Genomic DNA, 20,851 nt, shown 5'->3' on the forward strand with positions numbered 1-20,851 from the left:
ATCTCAGCTAGATGCCCAGGACTCTGTAGGAGTCCCTCTTCCTTAATACCACCAATTCTTTATCATGTCTCATAGCCAACATATTCAGTAGACTATATCTCATATTTCTTCTTCTTCTCTTGCTTCTCTGGCACTGCCTTAATCCAATCCACTATGATGTCTCAATTAGATAACTGAAGAACAGTCTATACAGTCTTCCTCTCTCCAGTCTCAGACTGTCCAGCCCAGCCACTGCATGCAAATTACTCATGCAATTATGTGGCTTAATATCCTTTAGGAGCCCCCAACAAATACGGAGCATTTGTGCTGCAACAGTGAATGAAATGTCTAGATCCGAAGAGACAGATAAAAATCTACAGACTTTCAAAAGAGTTCCTTTATTTTTGTGCCCAATTTGTAGAAGAGATTGCTAGGTGATTACTCAACTCATTCTCTTCCCCTGGGCATTTTGACCATTTTAGCCCACTTCTCTACCATCAGATATGGCCGCATGACTCAGTTCCACCAATAGCTTGTGAATGGAAATGATATGCACTATGCCATGGCTAGGTTACAGGATCCTCTCAAAACAATCTTTCATGCTCTCTTCCATTTCTAGATGGTAGGAATATAACTGACTACTGTGGTAACCTTGGAAAACTGCTATTGAAGAAAAGACCACAAAATGGAAAGAAATCTATGCCCCTGACACTGCATGGAGAAAAGCTACCTGACCGGAAATATACAGATTGAACTCTTTTGTGAGCAATAAATAAAATTTTATTGTGTTAAGCATTGAATGTTGGGGTTAGTTTGTTAAATCAATTAAGTGTCACTCTAATGTATACAGAAAAATATTTCTTTTCTCAAATATTTGTTGGCCAATATCTTTCCTTTGAATTATTTGGTATGTCAGGTAGAATTGGACCACATCTTCCAGCTCTACTGTCTTCACAGGAAAAACAAAAAGAGTTTCATCTACAGTCCAGCTCTTCTGTGGACACAATATTTCACTTTTTTGCTTTGCCATCCAATATAGTTTGTTCTTGTTTGAATGGTTTGGGCAGATGCACCTACTTGTCCACTCTCCTGACCTTGGGAAAGGGAAGAACAGAGTCCAGGGAAAGCCACTTTTTAGTGAAAGAGATGATGCAGGAGTTGCACACAGCACTGCCTCTCATATTTTATGGACTTGAACTTGATTACATGGAAGGAGAAGCAGGAAAGGTTGCTAAATGGTAGACCTGTGACTGTCTCCAATTACTAAAAGGAAGAAAGTGAAAATGGGTACTGGAGGACAAGGGGTAACTCTTAGGACCACAAAAGTAACTATATGCACACTTATTCTCACTCTCTCTCTGCACAGGATACATTCACGCTCTCTCCCAGGAGACAATCCAGTGTCTCATTAAGTTTCTGCATCCAGTTTAGAGTCCAGGAACTCTAAGTGATGAGCCATCCTTTCTATCAGCTTCCAATGTGCTTCTTTGTACTCTAGGGATCTAAAAGGTAATACATAAGTCATTTATAACCAAATTCCCATATAATCATCTATTACTGTGTAACAAATTAGTAAGCAGAGAGCTGAGACTGGAGACTCATTGGGAAGTGAGCCCTCCTCCCTTGTCTTCATCCCCACATTTAGTGTCAACAACTTCTATTTGACTCAACCTTTAAATCTCTCTTCATTCTTTAAATTTATCCACTTATTAGGTTGGTGCAAAAGCAATCACAGCTTTTGCCATTTCTTTAATGTAAAAAGCAAACTTTTTTTTTGATAAAAAGTAAACTGCAGTTGTTTTTGCAGCAACCTAGTATTTCCATTCCTGAGCTCTCTGGGACCTGGATCCAGTGCAGATCTCCAGACTCATCTCTGTCCACTCTCAGGGACACTGGGCCATTAGCCATCTTGAACTTAGTCATTTACTTAAGGAGGTCTTGCTTTTCTTGCCTTTGGGCCTTTCCACACCTTATGTCCTCCATATGAAGTAATTCTTCTTCCTCTCCTTTCCTAGCAAACTCTTACCCATGCTTTACATTTCAGCTTAAATATAAATTCTCTGGGAATTTGGCCCGAACCTTGGATTAGATGTGGTCTCCACTGCTCTATGCTCCCACAATGCCCAGTATTAATTCCTTAGAGATGTTATAAGAAAGTACAACAAACTGGGTGGCTTAAAACAACCAAACTTTTTGTTTGGTCACAATACTCATTCCCTGTATTGTAATTATTCAATGTTCACCTTCCCTTATAGACCATGCTTTCTTTTTTCATTGGATCCCCATTGTTTATGTGAATGGAGCACTTGTTGAAAGACCAGCTATGAGCTGGGAGAAAAAGTAGTGGGCTAAAGACTGGAGAAGCAGGCCAACCAAGAAATCAATGCTGTAAAGTTCTAAGCCTAAATAAACAGCAGGCTAGAATCGCAGAATTACAGCTAGGGTTAGGCATAGAGTGGGTAGAGAAGTGGGGGAGGTAAAGTAGGGTCAACTCAAGAACACATTTTATAAGAACAGAATTCCATTTTGTTCCCTCTCTTCTGCATGAAGTTTGCCAGTCTTCTGGGAAGGAGGCAGAGCTATAAAGTTTTGAATTTTTCTCCAGAGTTGCTGAAATGCTTTCTCACATCCTCACTCTTCTCTTAGTCTAAGGGATATGATTATGTTCCCACAATGTGGGTTCCTCAAAAGAAATTTTATGATCCACAGGAAAGAAAACAGGACACAGAGAGCATACAAAATATTTATGGACATATTGCTACATTTTTAAAGGTTTTCTTTATTCCCTTTTCCTGGATAGACAATTTTGTATATATGATTCAATGGCTGACTGTCCATTCCCTTGACTCTCTGCTTCCCAGCCCACATACAGTGTAGCCCTCAATTCACTACCACTTTATGCAAATCACAATCAAGGTTTCACAGTATATGATATGAAAACCTTTCAACTTGGTAATTTAAAAAACTCTTATGAAGGTATTGATAAAAGTTGATGTTAGTGGCTAAAATCAGTGAAAATAGTCTGCGTGCTTAGTTTATGCGTATTTCCTTTTACTTTTGTATTAGGGATGTGTTAGTTCTTTCTCATGCTACTGAAAAAGACATTTCCAAGATGGGGTAATTTATAAAGAAGAAGAGATTTTATGGACTCATGGTTCCACGTGGCTGGGGAAACCTGACAATCATAACAGAAGGTGAAAAGCATATCTTGTTTGGTGGCAAACAAGAGAGAAAATGAGAGCCAAGCAAGAAGTGAAACCCTTATCAAACCATCAGATCTCGTAAGACTCATTCACTACCACGAGAACAGTATGGGGGAAACTGCCTCTATGATTCAATTATCTCCCTCCGGGTCCCTCCCACAACATGTGGGAATTATGGGTGCTACACTTCAAGATGAGATTTGGGTGGGGACACAACCAAACCATATCAAGGGGTAACAAGAATCTTGGTGAAAGTCCAGCTTTTTATTAGTTGTAACAGATTCTTTTTGATTACTTATTTTCAATAAGGATATTTTTAAGTCTAGTTGTGGAATATATGGGAGATAGAAGGTGTGATTTGAAGAAAAACTTCGAGATCTACTGGTTTACTTAATTAAGATCTACTGGTCTAACATTCTGTGAGATAATTCTAATACATGCTTGCATACATACATTTATATTTAAATTATTTGTCTTTTATTTTAAAGTTATATAAAAATGATTTTAGAGAGTGGTTCTCAAGCAGGGGTGATGTTTGCTCTAAGGAGACATTTTACAGCGTTTAGAGACATTTTTGGTGGTCATATGGGGTTTGAGGGATAGTGCTACAGACACCTAGTGGGTAAAGGCCAGGGATGTTGCTAAATATCCTGTAATGCACAGTACAGTTCCTGAGACAAATAATTACCCAGTTCAAGATGTCAATAGTGCTGAGGTTGGGAAACCCTGGTTTAGAGAAGAAACACTTAGCTGATGGAAAAAAATTTGATTTATTTTTCTCAATTTCTCCTTTTTTTTTCCTTTTAATTCTATCCTATTCCATAGTCTCACTACAAAAAGTCTTAAGTACTAATTCATGACATGGAAAAGTAAAAAGAAAGAGAAGATGAGTTCTCTTCTTAATGCTAAATAATTTTCTAGTAGGAAATTAGGTAGTAATACACACTTCTCAAAGTAGCTAAGCCAACTATTAGAGAGCCCTGGTATCCTAATTGAATCAATGTGATGGGGACAACACCTGTTTACTACTAGGAATGAGAAATATTCTATCTGTAAGCTATTGTTGAAAATGAGGCTATCATCTTCACTGGCTATCACTGGCTGCTATCATTTAAGAAAGAGAGAGGGAGTTTAGAGAAGAAACACTTAGCTGATGGAAAAAAAATTGATTTTTTTCTTAGGGGTCCGATGAGCCCCCCTAAACATAAAAATGAAGAAAAATCTTGAGTCTTTTCAAGAAAAATTTCAGATACCTAACTAGCCTTCAATAATAAACAGCTTAATACAAGAAGGTAGTAATAATTTAAAGCCATGGCCACCCAAACCAGTTAGAGCCACAAGATGTTTAGTTCCCCATAAAAACTAAAGATAACATATTGATCTATGTCCCTGAGTAGTTTTTAAGAAACCTGGACCCCTACCAGATGAAAAATGCTGATTGCTGTCACATAAACCTTTGACAAGAAAAGCTGAGGACTAAACTCTAATTAGCATTCTGTATTCTAAATCTCTTCTGGAGGATCCTAGAAAGAGTCATGCCCACAGGTCAGACTTTAACGTTCATTTCTGCTGACTCCAAGCTGTCAGACAGTCTTTCTTGCTTTACCAATTGCAAATCAAAAAATCTCTGAATCCACCTATGATCTGTAAGCCCCTGCTTTAAGATTTCTTACCTGTTGGGGCCAAGCCAATGGATAGCCTCTATATATTGATTTATAACTTTGCCTGTAATCTCTGCCTCCTACCTTTAAAAATCCTTTGATGTGAGCTCTCGGGAGTTTGGGTTTTAAGCATTAGCTTCCCAATTCTCCTTGCTTGGCACCCTACAATAAACACTTCACTTTGCTCTTGCTGCAAATTCTGATGTCAGTGTTTGGTTTTGCTGCACTGGGCAGGTAGACTCAAGCTCAGTTCGATAACAAAACAAATCTAACTCTAATATTTATTCAGAAACAAAAAGAATCTACCAATGGAGAGAAGTCCCATTCCCTGCTCTTCTCCACCTCCACCAACAATCCAGAAGTAAAGGACCTTCTGAGATAAAGTCATGGGTTTGGATTCCTAAGAACCAGGGTATAATTATGGTAATGTGATGCTTCTGGCATTTATAGAACAGAAGTATAGGGCAGCATTTACACCTGACATTTAAAACTATATAAATCTGAGAATAGATACTAGGTTGATTGTTTTAGAGTTTTCTAATTGTTGCCTATATTTAGATTTCTAATAAAGGCAGTATAATTAATACCTCTGTCATAATGACAAGTTCTGTTATGCAAAAAATAAATCTGAGAATAAGACTAATAGTGACATTCAAAGAATGCGTTATTATAAATGTTTAAGAATGATTGTTCTTAACTTCCGCATGGCTTACTCTCTCACTTTATTCACCCCTCATCTTGTCAGAAAGGCCTTTCAGGTCCGCTTGCTCTAAAATAGAAGTTCTTGGGCCCACTGCATCACTTTCTGCTTTCCTCACTTAATTTTATTACAGAACACTTATAATCTCCTGAAAAAGTTTGTGTTTATTCACTTAGTTTATCTGTTGTCTTTCTCTGCCATTTCATCCTCTCTATGATGTAAACGACATGATAACAGAAATTTTGATTTTTAAAGCTGTATTCAACAAGCACCTGTATGGTACCTACTATTTGCCAGGTACAATTCTAAGGACTTGTAGGACTCTGAAAAGTTTAACTTATTTAAGCTTCATACAACTCTCAAAAGTAGATTATGCTGATATTCTCATTTTCCAGATGAGGAAACCAAGGAACAGAAAACTTAAGTAATTTGCCTCAAGTTACCCAGCTAGATAGTGGCAGAGTCAGGATTAGAATTAGACCTTCTCATTTCAGTGTCTTTGCTCTTAATCATCATATTACTGTTGTGTCTGCAGATCCTAGAACAGTGTATTTTTCAGACCAGGCTTCATAAGTATTTTTTAAAAATACAAGTGTGGGTAGAAGTGCAGGTTTATTATATAGGTAAATTGTGAGTCATGGGGGTTTGTGTTCAGATTATTTCATCACCTGGGTAATAAACATAGTACCATAAGTAATGTTTCAATCTTCACCCTCCTCCAATTATCCACCCTCAACTGGGCCTTGATTTCTGTTTTCTTCTGTGTTCATGTGTACTCAACATTTAGCTCCCACTTATAGATGAGAACATGTGGTATTTGGTTTTTTGTTCCTGTGTTGGGTTGTTTAGGATAATGACTTCCAGCCCCATCCATGTTGGTGCAAAGGACATAATCTTATTTTTTATGGCTGTGTAGTATTCCACGTAGTATATGTACCACATTGTCTTTATCCAGTCTACTGTTAATGGGCATCTAGACTGATTTCTTGTCTTTACTATTGCAAATAGTACTGTGGTGAACATACATGTGCATCTGTCATTATGGTAGAATGATTTATATTTCTTTGGGTATATAGCCAATAATGGGATTGCTGGGTCAAGTGGTAGTTCTTTTCTAAATTATTTGAGACATTGCCAAACTGCTTTCCTCAATGGCTGAACTAATTCACATTCCCACTAGTAGTGTGTAAGTGTTCTTTTATTCTCTGCAACTTCACCAGCATCTGTTACTGCATTAGTCTGTTCTTGCACTACTATAAAGAAATACCTGAGACAGGGTAATTTATAAAGAAAAGATATTTAATTGACTCATGATTCTGCAGGCTGTACAGGAAGCATGAGTGAGGAGGTCTCAGGAAACTTACAAACATGGCAGAAAGCGAAAGGGACTATGACAAGAACAGCATCAGAGGAGAAATCTGCCCCCATGATCCAATCACCTTCCACCAGGCCCCACCTGCAGGACTGGGGACTATACTTTGACCTAAGAGGTGGGTGGGGACACAGACCCAAAACTTATCATTCTTCCCCTGACCCCTCCTAAATTGCACGAACTTCTCATATTTCAAAACACAGTCATGCCTTCCCAAATTCTTAACTCATTCCAGTATTAACTCAGAAGTCCACAGTCCAAATTCCAAAGTTTCATCTGAGACAATGGTAGACCTTTCCACCTCTGAGCCTATAAAATAAAAAAGTGGTTACTTTCAAGATCCAATGGTAGTATAGGCATTGGATAAACACTCCCTTTCCAAAAGGAAGAAATTGGCCAAAAGACAGAGACTATAGACTCTGTATAAGTCCAAAACCCAGCAGGGCAGGCATTAAATTAAAAAAAAAAAAATTCAGTAGGGTTTTGTGGAACAGATGGTGTGTTGTTACATGGATAAGTTCTTTTGTGGTGATTTCTGAGATTTTGATGCACCCATCACCCAAGCGGTGTACACTGCACCCAATGTATAGTCCTTTATTCCTATCCCCTCTCCCACCCTTCCCACAGAGTCCCCAAAGCCCATTGTATCATTCTTCGGCCTTTGTGTCTTCATAGTTTAGCTCCCACTTACAAGTGAGAACATGCAATGTTAGATTTTCCATTCCTCAGTTACTTACCTTAGTATAATGGTCTCCAACTCCATCCAGATTGCTGTGAATGTCATTATTTTGTTCCTTTTTATGGCTGAGTAGTATTCCATGATATTTTATATGTATAACACTGTCTTTATTCACTCATTGATTGATGGGCATTTGGTCTGGTTCCATATTTTTGCAATTGCGAATTGTGCTGCTATAAACATGCATGTGCAAGTATCTTTTTCATAAAATGACTTATTTTCCTTTGGGTAGATACCCAGTAGTGAGATTGCTGGATCAAATGGGAGTTCTACTTTTAGTTCTTTAGGAATCTTCAAACTGTTTTCCACAGTGGTTGCACTAGTTTACATTCCCACCATCAGTGTAAAAGTGTTTCTTTTTCACCACATCCATGACAACATCTATTATATTTTGATTTTTTGATTGTGGCCATTCTTACAGGAGTAAGGTGGTATCACATTGTGATTTTAATTTGCATTTCCCTGATAATTATTGGTTGAGCATTTTTTCATATGTTTGTTGCCTATTTGTATATATACTTTTAAGAATTGTCTATTCATGTCCTTAGCTCACTTTTTGATGGGCTTATTTGCTTTTTTCTTGCTAATTTGTTTGAGTTCCTTGTACATTCTGGATATTAGTCCTTTGTTGGAGTCATAGTTTGCAAAAATTTTTGTCTGTGTACTCTGCTGACAGTTTCTTTTGCTGTGCAAAAGCTCTTGGGTTTAAGTAAGTCCCATCTATTTATCTTTCTTTTTGTTGCATTTCCTTTTGGGTTCTTCGTCATGAAATCCTTGCTTAAGACAACGTCTAGAAGGAATTTGTAGCTTGGTTTTAGCAGTATAGTCATTTTCGCAATACTGACCCTACCAATCCAGGAGCAAGGGATGTGTTTCTATTTGTTTATGTCAATTCATGATTCATTTCAGCTGCGTTTTGTAGCTTTCCGTGTAGAGCTTTTTTACCTCCTTGGTTAGATATATTCCTAAGTATTTTATTTTTATTTTTTTGCAGCTATTGTGAAAGGAGTTGAGTTCTTAATTCGATTTTCATCTTGGTCGCTGTTGGTGTATAGCAACACTACTGATTTGTGCACATTGATTTTGTATCCTGAAACTTGACTGAAGTTTCAGTTTCATTTATCATCAGATCTAGGAGCTTTTTGGATGAGTCTTTAGGGTTTTCTAGGTATACAATTGTATCATCCACGAAGAGTGACAGTTTTGTATACAAAACTGTGAGGGGCAAGAGGAGGGATAGCATTAAGAGAAATACCTAATGTAGATGACGGGTTGATGGATGCGGCAAACCACTATGGCATGTGTATACCTATGTAACAAACCTGCACATTCTGCGCATGTATCCTAGACCTTAAAGTATAATAATAATAATAATAAAATGTTAACACACTTCCACATCAACGTTTGTTAATTTAACAAATATTTATTGAGTGCCGTGTGTCTGAGACACATCCATGAGAAAAGATAAAATCTAAACACCAATTAAAATGAAGATCCCTGTTTGTACAATAGTTAAATTTTAGCAGTCAATAGTTTATTGTTCATTCTTCAATGGTAAAGCTAGTGTAGTTTGTTTTTGAATACTCGTAAGTAGTCATAATCCCTGAACATTATAGACTGCAGAGTTCAACAGTAACTTTGAGAAGAACATAATAATTGAGTCTGGTTCCCTGGAGGAAGGAAAAATATTGAGGAGAATAAGATTTTAAAGAATAAATATATTACAAGAAAAAATTTGTAAGTGGGAACTAGCTTTATTAGTCTACATTTATTGCATCCCCATATAAGGGATATGACATGGTTTGGCTTTGTCCCCACCCGAATCTTATCTGGAACTGTAATCTCCATAATCCCCACATGCCAAGGGAGGGACCTGGGGAGAGGTGATTGGATCTTGGGACAGTTTCCCTTATGCTGTTTTGGTGATAGTGAATTCTCATGAGATCTGGTTGTTTGATAAGTGTGGGGGTCTTCCCTTTCCTTGCCACTCTCTCGCTCTTTCTTGTGCACTCTCTCTTGTGCACCAAGTGCACTCTCTCGCTCTTTCCTGCCACCTTGTGAAGAAGGTACTTGCCTCTCCTTCCCCTTCTGACATGATTGTGAGTTTCCTGAGGCCTCCCCAGCAATGCAGAACTTTGAGTCAATTAAACCTCCTTTGTTTATAAATTACCAGTCTGGAGTAGTATCTTTATAGCAGTGTGAAAATGGACAAATGCAGGACAGATATAATCAAGAAGGATGAGTGCTATGACTGAAGGATGATCACTATATTGCAGAGACCCATAAGAGAGCTCCAGGTTCTGCCTAGGGGCATGAGAAAAGGCTGTAAAACTTTTGCCCATGGAGGAGAAGCAGCTCATTCCAAGAAGAAAGAACAGCTTTTTCTAAGGCACACATAAATTTCAAAAATTAGTCAATTCAATGCAAACATTTAATGGTACAAATTAATATTTTTTCTACCATCAATAAGTGACCAAATGCATGCTGTGCTTATAAATGTATAATAGATTTTTGTGAGTGTGTTTTGATTTTTTCCCCATTGTATCAAGTTGAAGATTCTGCATACACACTGAGGGCTCAATCAATAAAAACTGAGAGCTGCTGGCTCCTCAGGGTGCCTGTGACTGCAATCCCTGGAGAGAGCATGCATTTTTCTCTGAGCTTCTCTAGGAAAATTTTCTCCACAAAATGGACCAATTAGTAACAATCTTGTCTACCCCACAGGGCATTTCTGAAGATCCAGTAAGACAATTTGATGCATATCTGTATCTGTTAATATGGTACCTTTTGAGATATTTATAATAGATATAAAGTTGGTTTATAGTAATAACTCAAGGAAATATAATAATAAACTATAAATACAAAATTGGGGCAAATAAAAAGAAAACAAGAATCTGCATTGTGAAAGACAATATTGTTGTCGAGTCGGACCTTAAATTTGATGAGACGGCCGGCCGGGCGCGGTGGCTCAAGCCTGTAATCCCAGCACTTTGGGAGGCCGAGACGGGCGGATCACAAGGTCAGGAGATCGAGACCATCCTGGCTAACACAGTGAAACCCCGTCTCTACTAAAAAAATACAAAAAACCAGCCTGGCAAGGTGGTGGACGCCTGTAGTCCCAGCTACTTGGGAGGCTGAGGCAGGAGAATGGCATAAACCCGGGAGGCGGAGCTTGCAGTGAGCTGAGATCCGGCCACTGAACTCCAGCCTGGGTGACACAGCGAGACTCCGTCTCAAAAAAAAAAAAAAAAAAAAAAAAAAAAAAAAAAAAAAAAAAAAATTTGGTGAGACATATTAAGGCAGCCAAAAGAAAGAGTGACATATAATTGATGATTCTCACATTAGAAGAATCATGCCACACAGTTCTGCAGGGAAAGCAGGGCTTTTCCTAAAGGGAAAGAAATCAAAGGACCTGTCCTTCTTTTGAAATTTTGGGGATACAGTGATAGATGTAGTGAACGATCTCCTCAATGATTATTTTCAATAATGGTATCAACATTAATATGGACTCTGTTAGGGCTAAGCGATTGCTCCAAGTATGTAATATGACATCTGCTGATTCAACTTGATCCCAGGATAGAATTCAGAGTATGGGTAGGAGTGACTAGATTATGTTGTCTTTAAATGATCTTCAATAATGTCATTTTCTCCTTAGCCAGTGATTTGATACATTTGCCATAGCAATGAGGTAGTATTTTCTGATCAGACTCTAGCTTTAAAAAATTATAAACTATCTCAAGTATAAAAATATATATGTAGAGTTTAGCATGCACCTATATACCTACCACATAGAATTAACAATGATAACATTTGCTTTAGATGAAAAAAATTATAGATAAATTAGAAGGCCCTTTGGTTTGGTGGCCAGCCCTTTTTCTGCTTCCTCTTTTCATGAAGTTGGTTTGTATCCCTTATGTACACATTTTTGAAACATTTACCATATCTGTATGTATTCATGAACAATGGTATCATTTTGTTTTCTCAGCAATCATGTAAGTGACAGAACTCTGTATATATAATTTTAAAATTTGGTTTATTTCCACTAAACGTTTTTACTTTTAAAAAATAATTTTATATATTATTTTAAGTAGGTGCTATATGCATATGATACCAAGAACACAAAAGGATATTTCATGAAATGTATGTCTTTTAAGAATATTGATCCTCAAGCTACACATTCCACTTTCCCAGAGGCAAAACCATTAGTTCTTGTGCACTCTCCAGATATATACTATATATGTACTTTTATGTAGTTTAAATTTCAAATTGTCTTTCTTGTCTTTTCAGAGTTGGGGTCTTGCTCTGTTGCTCAGGCTGGAGTGCAGTGGCGTGATCATGGGTCACTGCAGCCTTGAACTGCTGGACGCAAGGGATCCTCTCACCTCAGTCTCCTAAATAGCTGGGACTACAGGCTCAGGCCACCATGCCTGGTAAGTTAAAAAAAATTTTTTTAGAGACAGAGTCTCGCTATGTTGCTGAAGCTGGTCCCCAATTCCTGGCCTCAAGGCATTCTCCTGCCTCATTTCCCTCAGTTGCTAGGATTATAGGTGTGAGCTACTGCACCTGGCTCTAATTTTTCTTATTATGAGTGAAATTAAACATCTTTTTATATGTTTAATAGTCATTTGTAATTCTCTTTCTATGAACTGTTTTTAATATATTTTGACCACTTATCCGATGGATTTTCCCCTTTGGTTTTTAAGAGCTCTTAGAAGGCCTGTATAAAAATTTGTTTTCTAAGCTTATTTTCCTGGGTTGTTATTTCTGTTTGTCTTTTTTTCCTATGGAGAAATTATTAATTTTTATTCCACTGGAATGAGGGATCCTTTTCTTTTATAGCTTATGGCTTTTTAGTGGCATGCTTGGAAAGGCCTTCCCTGTGCTGAGGTTAACATTTTTTTTTCATTTGTTTCTCATGTTTTTACAGTTCTGTATTTCATTCATGTAAATCTTTCAACAGTCTGGCATTCATGTTGGTGATGAAGGAGAAATCTAAGTTTTTATATATATATATATTTAGATTACCACTCATTTGTCTGAACATCTGTTTAATGTTTTAGGAGGCACTGATTTGGGAGGCACTTTTATCATATCCTAAACTTACCTGTACTGATGGATCTATTCTGGACCATTCATTTTCTTTCATTGTTCTGTCTATGCCTGTATTTTCATCTTATTTCACTGTATTGCTTTAATTATAGCACCTTAATAACCTATTTTAATACTTGGAAGTGTTATAATACACTTCGATATTTGGTTATTCTTACTTGTTTATTTTTTAGATGAGCATTGTAATCACCTTGTCCACTTTCTAAAAGAATCATGCTGGTATTTTTCATTGAGATCATGTCAAATTTTTAAGTAATTTAATTAATTAATTATTAAAATATTTTCAACATTTATGTTAGATTCAAGGTGTACACATGCCAGTCTGTTACATAGGTGTGTTGCATGATGCTGAGATTTGGAATATAAATGAGCCCATCACTCAGATAGTGGGCATAGTACCCAACAGTTAGTCTCTCAATCCTTGTCCAGCTCTCTCCCTGGCCGCTGTAGTTGTCCCCAGTGTCTATTGTTCCTGTCTTTGTGTCCATGAATACCCAGTGTTTAGCTTCCAATTATAAGTGAGAAGAAGATCATGCTAAATTTATAGGTAAATTTAGGGAACCTTGATATCATTATATGATGTTAGGCCTTTATATACAAGAACTTCATTTGACTGGACACTAGTTCTTATTTTTATTCATTCCCTTTTCTTCTTTTTTGTCACATTGTAAAGTTTCCTTCATGTATATTTTGCATTTTTCATGATCAGTGTTTTTAATTTTTTTTTGGTTGTGCTGTTGTTACTGAATATAGGGTATTTTAATCTATTATGTTTTTAACTGGTGATTGCTTATGTACACATAGGCAATTGATTTTTGTACATTAATGTCTCCTCTACTGCTCTGTCACATTGTCTTAATACTTAGAATAGTTTTCTTAGGTGAATCTCTTGGATTTTCTAGGTGCCCAATTATATTATCTATAAAATAATAATTTCATCTGTTTTCTCCCCAGTTTTTATGCTGATTATATATTTCCCTAGTTAATTGCTTTTTTTTTTTTTTTTTTTTTTTTTTTTTTACTATTGGCGATAGTGGTATTTTTCTTTTATTTTTAATTGTACATTTTAAAATGTTTTTTCACTGAGCAAGATGCTGGCCAATATCATTATGTTTAGGAAGTATTTGTTCCTATTTAAAAATCTGTATTTTTATTTTTAAACATGAATGAATAAATGTTGAATTTAAGAAGTCCCTTTTCAGCATCTACAGAGATTAATAATATGTTTTTAAATAATACTAGGATGAATTATATGATTTTCTTATAAGTGAATCATTCTTGAATTCCTGATGAACTATATTTGCTAATATTTTATTTGTAATCTTGTTTCAGTAGTCATGTGAATGTGGTTTATAATTTTGTTATATGGTTATGTTGGTTTTTAGTATCAATATTATTCTAGTTTTGTAAGAATAAGAGATATCTTTTTCTATGCTCTGAAACAGTTAAAGAACATTGAGATTTTAAAGTTTTAAACATTTGGTAAAACTCCACAGTAAAATTATCTGATTATGTTGCTTTATTTGGGAGAGTGGTTGTTATTTGACAATTTTCTCTATTTTTAATGGTAATTCGTCTGTTTAGGTTTTTATCTTTCTGGATTTAGTCTTGGCAATTTATATTTTCACAAAAAATGAGTCATGCATGCAGGTTTTCAGATTTATTTTTTTAAAATTTAGAAAATTATCCTCCATTGGTTTTGCAACTTTCTTCATATCTGTGGTTTTTGATGTCTTTGTCATTTTAACTTTGTGTGTTTATGTGCTCCCTTTTCTTGCTTAGATTATCTAAGAGTTTATATATTTTATTAACTCCCTCCTTCCCCAGAACTCAGTTCTACCATATATTCATTAGCTCTATCTTCATCTCTGTTTTCTCATTCACTAATTTTTCCTTTGATTTTTTAAATTTCTGTTTTGACTTATGTTCATTTTATTCTTTTACTAATGTTTTCAGTTTAATGTTTAATCCATTTATTTTTATTCTTTGTTTATTAATATATGTATTTAAATTTGTAACTTTTTCTTTTCGGTACATCTTCCTCTGTGGCAGGAATAACAATAACTAACATTTATTAGGTGCTCATCATGTATTAGGGAATGTTCTAAAAGTTTTCAACAGCACTACAAGGTGGTTGTGATTATTATTATTGTAGTAACTATAATAATCAGTGAAAAAACTTAAGTCTTGAGGTTGTAAACAATAACAACAATGACAACAACAACAGCAGCAACAACTACAAAACAAAGAACTTCCTTTCCTAAGGCCAGGCCGTCAATAAAGGTCTCTAGGAAGACAGAAAGCGGAAAGTGTACCAGGATTTTGTTAGCTTTTCTGATCTCTGACTCTGATTTGGCAGTAGCCAAGCTTAGTTTTTATATACCAAGCAAAAAAACAATAGCATTTCTCTCTGCTGGCTTGTGAGGAGCAGAATTTGCCTTTGTTTAATACCAGGAGTTTGTTTGATAGGCAAGGATAAGTAGGCAAGAGAAGTTTGGAGACAGTAAGATGGCAAATAGAAGGAGGGGTTGTTTATAAGTTCTGCGTTTGCCTCACCATTGATAGCTGTATCACTAGTGTAGAGAGGAACGTCAGGATAACCAGATGAACATCACACCGACATTCCTTATTGCACTCTGCACAACTGTACTTTCCTGTATCATATTACATCTATCGTACACCATTGGGCTTTCCTCTGAGGATTCTTCAATAGCTTCTAAAAAGTCAAAAATCAGTACTTGGACGAGTAGTCAAGACGGACCAATATGTTGGTTTCAGTAATACTAACCATAGAAAGAACACATATTTCTGTAGATTTATATCTGTATTATTAGTATATGCTCTTTTTAAATCCACATAGTAACACCTTTGTAGATGATCTACACACATCTCCTTCTTTGTAGGACATCTGAGTTCGTCACACTGGCCACAGCTGATTGGAATAGGTATGGACATCTAACTCAAAGTGGGAGAATAAATTTTTCTTTCCTAGAAATTGAAGCACAGGGACTTCAGTGAATTTTTGTTGGATTTGCAACTAGAGAGGCTATTTAAAGTGACCTGGGGTAATCATGTGCATACTAAAATAGAGAAAATTAGGTATGGGAAATAGAGAGAGACAGACAAGGAGAGGGAGAGAAATTTAGCGTTTATGGAGGGTCAGTAGAAATGGACTGTTCTGTGACTCCAAAAGAGATAAAGTGAATGGTGTCATTTATTGACTGGTCCCACTTCTTTGTGACACCTAGTTGTATCTCCTACCACTGAGTTCCAGGAGACATTCTTGTATTCTATCTTTTGCTTAAACTCAGTACAAGGAGTTCTGTTTCTGGCAACCAACCAATCTCCTCACTAAGAAAATAATGTTAACATCAAACAATTTGAAAGTAGAGAAATACACTGTAATGCTGAGGTTATATACATATACAAATATACATATACGGAAGGACCAAAACAAAATATTAAAATCTTTCCTACATTCCATGGTATTCCCTGAAATAAGTTTATTCATGACCAGTATTGAAAAAGATGATAATACATGCTAATTTAAATGGTGAATTTTACATAATCATAAAACTATAGTGCTTAAAAGGAGAGCAGATGATTATCAGTTTATCTTAATTTCCCTACCTATTCCTTGGAGGGCTATGCTACTATTATATGCCATAACACTTAGATGGGAAATATTATTAGAGATGAAAAATTTTTAATTTAATATAGATTTGGTATTTTCTTTTCTTTTTAAGGTTTTCTAGCAGCAGTTATTTCTCAAGTGTTAGAATCTTCACGTAGATGAGAAGTTGAAACTTTTAAGATAATTTTGTGAATAGGCTGTATTCAACAAATATTTATTGAATTCTATTTTTAGCCAAGCATATAGTCCTAAACCTGTCTGTTGTTTAATAGGTTAGGCCACAGAAAGTTGTTTCTAGGTAAATGGGAAGCTCAGGAGGAAGCCTGGGAAAACAAGCATGAGTTGTTCATCTATTAGGAGCAAATTCAAGTTAGACGCTATCTGGATTGAGACAATCTTCTCACGTCTTGTTCAGCTAGTGAGGTAATCTCTGACATTGAACTCCATGGGACCCAGGAAGACTTTCATGAGCCCTGGAGATGCACTGCAATTTGCAGGAAGAGGAAATGGAAGCATTGGTTCAGAAAAACCCAAAAGCCAACTATGGTTTTTCTTATTGAAAAGTCAGCTGGAAATGTGCCTCACTTAAATAGAGTCAAAATGCAGATTACAAAATATAGCATCATGACCAGTAAGATAGAAGAACTGTGGGATTCAGGTATGGTTAAGATATATGTAAATGGACTATTTAAAGTCCAAAAAAATTTCGGAGTGTAATTTATCGAGATCTTTAATGCAGGATATCTTATCTCCTATAGGATATAATTCTTACTCTGTTTTGATTGTAATCATGTGAGTAAGCAAGAATTGGGAATAGGTATCAGAAGACTACTTTTTTTTCTTTTTCTTTTTTTATGACAGTCTTGCTCTGTCACCCAGACTGGAGAGCAGTGGCGTGATTTCGGCTCACTGCAACCTCCACCTCCAGGGTTCAAGCGATTCTCCTGCCTCAGCCTCCCGAGTACCGAGTAGCTGCGATTGCAGGTGTGCCACCATGCCCAGCTAAAGTGGCTGCCGCCTCCTCCTCCTCCTCCTCCTCCTTCTTCTCCTCCTCCTCCTTCTTCTTCTCATTAAATTTCAATAGGTTTTTGGGGAACAGGTGGTGTTTGTTTGGTTACCTGAATAAATTCTTTAGAGGTGATTTCTGAGATTTTGGTGCATTCATCACCAGAGTAGTGTACACTATGCCCAATGTCTACTTTTTTAATCCCTTACCCCACTCCCACCCTTTCCCTGAGTCCCCAAAGTCCATTGTATCATTCCTTATTTTATTTTATTTTATTTTATTTATTTTATTTTTTTGAGACAGAGTCTCACTCTGTCACCAGGCTGAAGTGCAACGGCATGATCCCGGCTCTCTGCAACCTCCCCCTCCCAGGTTCAAGCGATTCTCCTGCCTCAGCTTCCTGAGTAGCTGGGACTACAGGTGTGCACCACCACGCCCAGGTAATTTTTGTATTTTTAGTAGAGCTGGGGTTTCATCGTGTTGGCCAGGATGGCCTTGATGTCTTGACCTCGTGATCTGCCTACCTTGGCCTCCCAAAGTGTTGGGATTACAGGCGTGAGCCACCGAGCTCAGCCCATTGTATCATTCTTATGAGAAGAGCACTTCTTGGTTTGTACTTTCAAAACTACAGAGGAAAATACTTTATCATAAATATTGTTCAAGATCATAAATATTCTCGAGAGTTAGCATCTGATTCAGTTTCTGCATAAGCAAGTGTAGTCTAGATCCATCTATTTTCTATCTATTAATTTTCCTTACTTGCTCACTTTATTTTAAAATTCAAGGCTAATTAACAATGTGTGACTATTCATATGTGAATAATTTATCATATGCTAATATGATGTGAATTTGAATGTAATAGCCACCTAATAATATGGCTTAATGTACTGGAACAGAGAAAAATTAACCAACTCATACAGTGCATCTTGGTCACCTTCAGTGGTCTAATAATAATTTCTGTTTATTCAGCTTTAGACTTTTAAAAACAATGATATATTTTATCGAATAACAGGGATAAAATGGGTGCAGCACACCAACATGGCACAAGTATACATATGTAGCAAACCTGCACGTTGTGCACATGTACCCTACAACTTGAAGTTTAATAATAATAAATAAATTTAAAAAAAAAAAAACAGGGATAAATGAAATTAAGTACTCTTCATTGCTCAGATTACATTCAATGAACATGAATAGATTTAACATAAGGTCAAAATGGTGAAAAGAGTAGAGGCAAGTTGGTAGCAAAAAAGAGAAAGTTTTTTAAACAATATCTTAAAAGGATAGTTAGAAAAATTAAAGAAAATTGAGTGTTGGCAGTGGCAGTACTTTTATTTATAACTGGTTCTGATTCATTAACTCTTGTTACCAGTCTGTAATAGAGTAAGTACAGAAATTGAGGTTACGCAGTTAGAAATGCTTAAAACAATTTGACATTATCTTGACACTTTTATTGTATTTATTAAGAGCATCTCTTCCAAACATATTGGGGGAGAAAACTGGTTCTTCACTACAGGTAGTTTGAGATGTATGTACTGAACTAGGTAATTTTCAATATTCTTCTAACGCTGAGTGATAAGAGAACATAATTGGGAACCATGTTCATGTATACCTTTCAGTTAGAACAGAACTGAAAAAGATGTGTGATTTACCTTTTCTCATTTTCCTTCTTAAAAGTGTATCTTTAAATGTACATATTCTGATAGCCCAGCGTTGCCATTCAAGCACAAACTATCCAACCTAATAGTAAGATAAAATTGATATTCCATGCAGATACTGGATATTTTTGCTGACTTTTGCAAATTAGCTTTTTTTCTTTTGCCCTACTAACTTCATGTATTGCTTCTAGTAGTTGTTTTTTTACATTTTCTGTAAGTTTTCTGTAAGCAATCATATAATCTGAAAATAGAGACAGTTTTACTTCTTCCTTTCTTGTTTTTATGAACTTACGTATTTTTCTTGCCTTCTTGAAAAGATTAGGACAAATAGTACAATGATAAATGGCAAGAGAGTGAACGTTCTTGCCCTGTTTCTATGTTAGAGAAAAATTATTCAATATTTAATCATTAAGTATGATTCAATGTTAGCTGTGGGTTTTCTGTAGATGATCTTTCTCAGATTAAAGAAGACTTTCCATTCCTAATCTTCTGAAATTAAAAAAAAAGAATGAATGGATATTGAATTTTGAATTTTGTGAAATTCATATTTTTAAATCTATTGAAATGATCATTTGTTTTCAATGGTAAATTTCAATTGTTAATGGTAAATTACCTTGATTTTTTTCCCAGTTAAGATAGAAATTTATCATCACAATCAGTTTTTATTTATTTAATATAAATCTCATAAAAGATATATTCCTTCATTTAATTAATGCTAAAAGACATGCTTAACAAAAATAAAGTACATCTTTCATATATGTGTGTGCGCATGTGTATATATATATATACAAGATGTACAAAGGTGCCTAAAACAGCAGAACCAGAAAGTTTTCTTTTTGTAGATTCCATTAATTTATAATTATTTTAGTATAGATACATACAGGAAACTACTTCATTAAATACTTCATATCATGGAAATTGACCAAGATGTACAAAGGTGCCTAAATACAGCAGAAACAAAAAGTTTTCTTTTTGTAGATTCCATTAATTTACAATTATTTTAGTATAGATACATACAGGAAACTACTTCATTAATTAATTAAATAATTTATTATTATTATTATTTGAGACAGAGTCTCACTCTGTCACCCAGGCTGGAGTGCAACGGCGTGATACTAGCTCACTGCATCCTCAGACTCCTGGGCTCAAGCAATCCTCCTGCCTCAGCCTCCTGAGTAGCTGGGACTACGGGCACAAGCCACTGCACCTAGCTGATTTTTTTTTCCATTTTTTGTACAGATGGGGCCTTGCTATGTTGCCCAGGCTGGACTTCAAGCAATTCTCCTACCTCAGCCTCCCAAAGTATTGGGATTACAGGCATAAGCCACCATGACAAGCTTCATCATTTATATTTAATATAAATAACTTTATTAGAAATTTAGGGGCATATAGCAAAAATATACATTTACTTAAGCAGTTACAGGAATTAGGCTGTTTTTAATTTTTTTACTGGCAACTTTATTTTATCCACAGGACACATTTTACTTAAGTTAATATTAAAACATTTAAAAATTAAATTTTAGACATGAAAATATGCAACAAAAACAGGAAGTATTTTCATTATAAAACAAGTTATTAGTAAGTTCTCAGAATTTCTGAGGCATATCAGAACTCCTGCATCAAAAGTTGCATTCATTCAGGAGGTATTAATACATTTTCAGTGCTGAGAGTATTTACAGTACTTACAACGTACTCAAAACAGCACTGTACTACTAGGGTTCACATCTGATAAACCCAAGTTTAAACTTCATGCCGCAAGTTTCCAGTTCAAGGTACAGCTAATGCAAGAA

The sequence above is a fragment of the Chlorocebus sabaeus genome, chromosome 7, assembly GCF_047675955.1.
Source record: "Chlorocebus sabaeus isolate Y175 chromosome 7, mChlSab1.0.hap1, whole genome shotgun sequence".
NCBI lineage: Eukaryota > Metazoa > Chordata > Mammalia > Primates > Cercopithecidae > Chlorocebus > Chlorocebus sabaeus.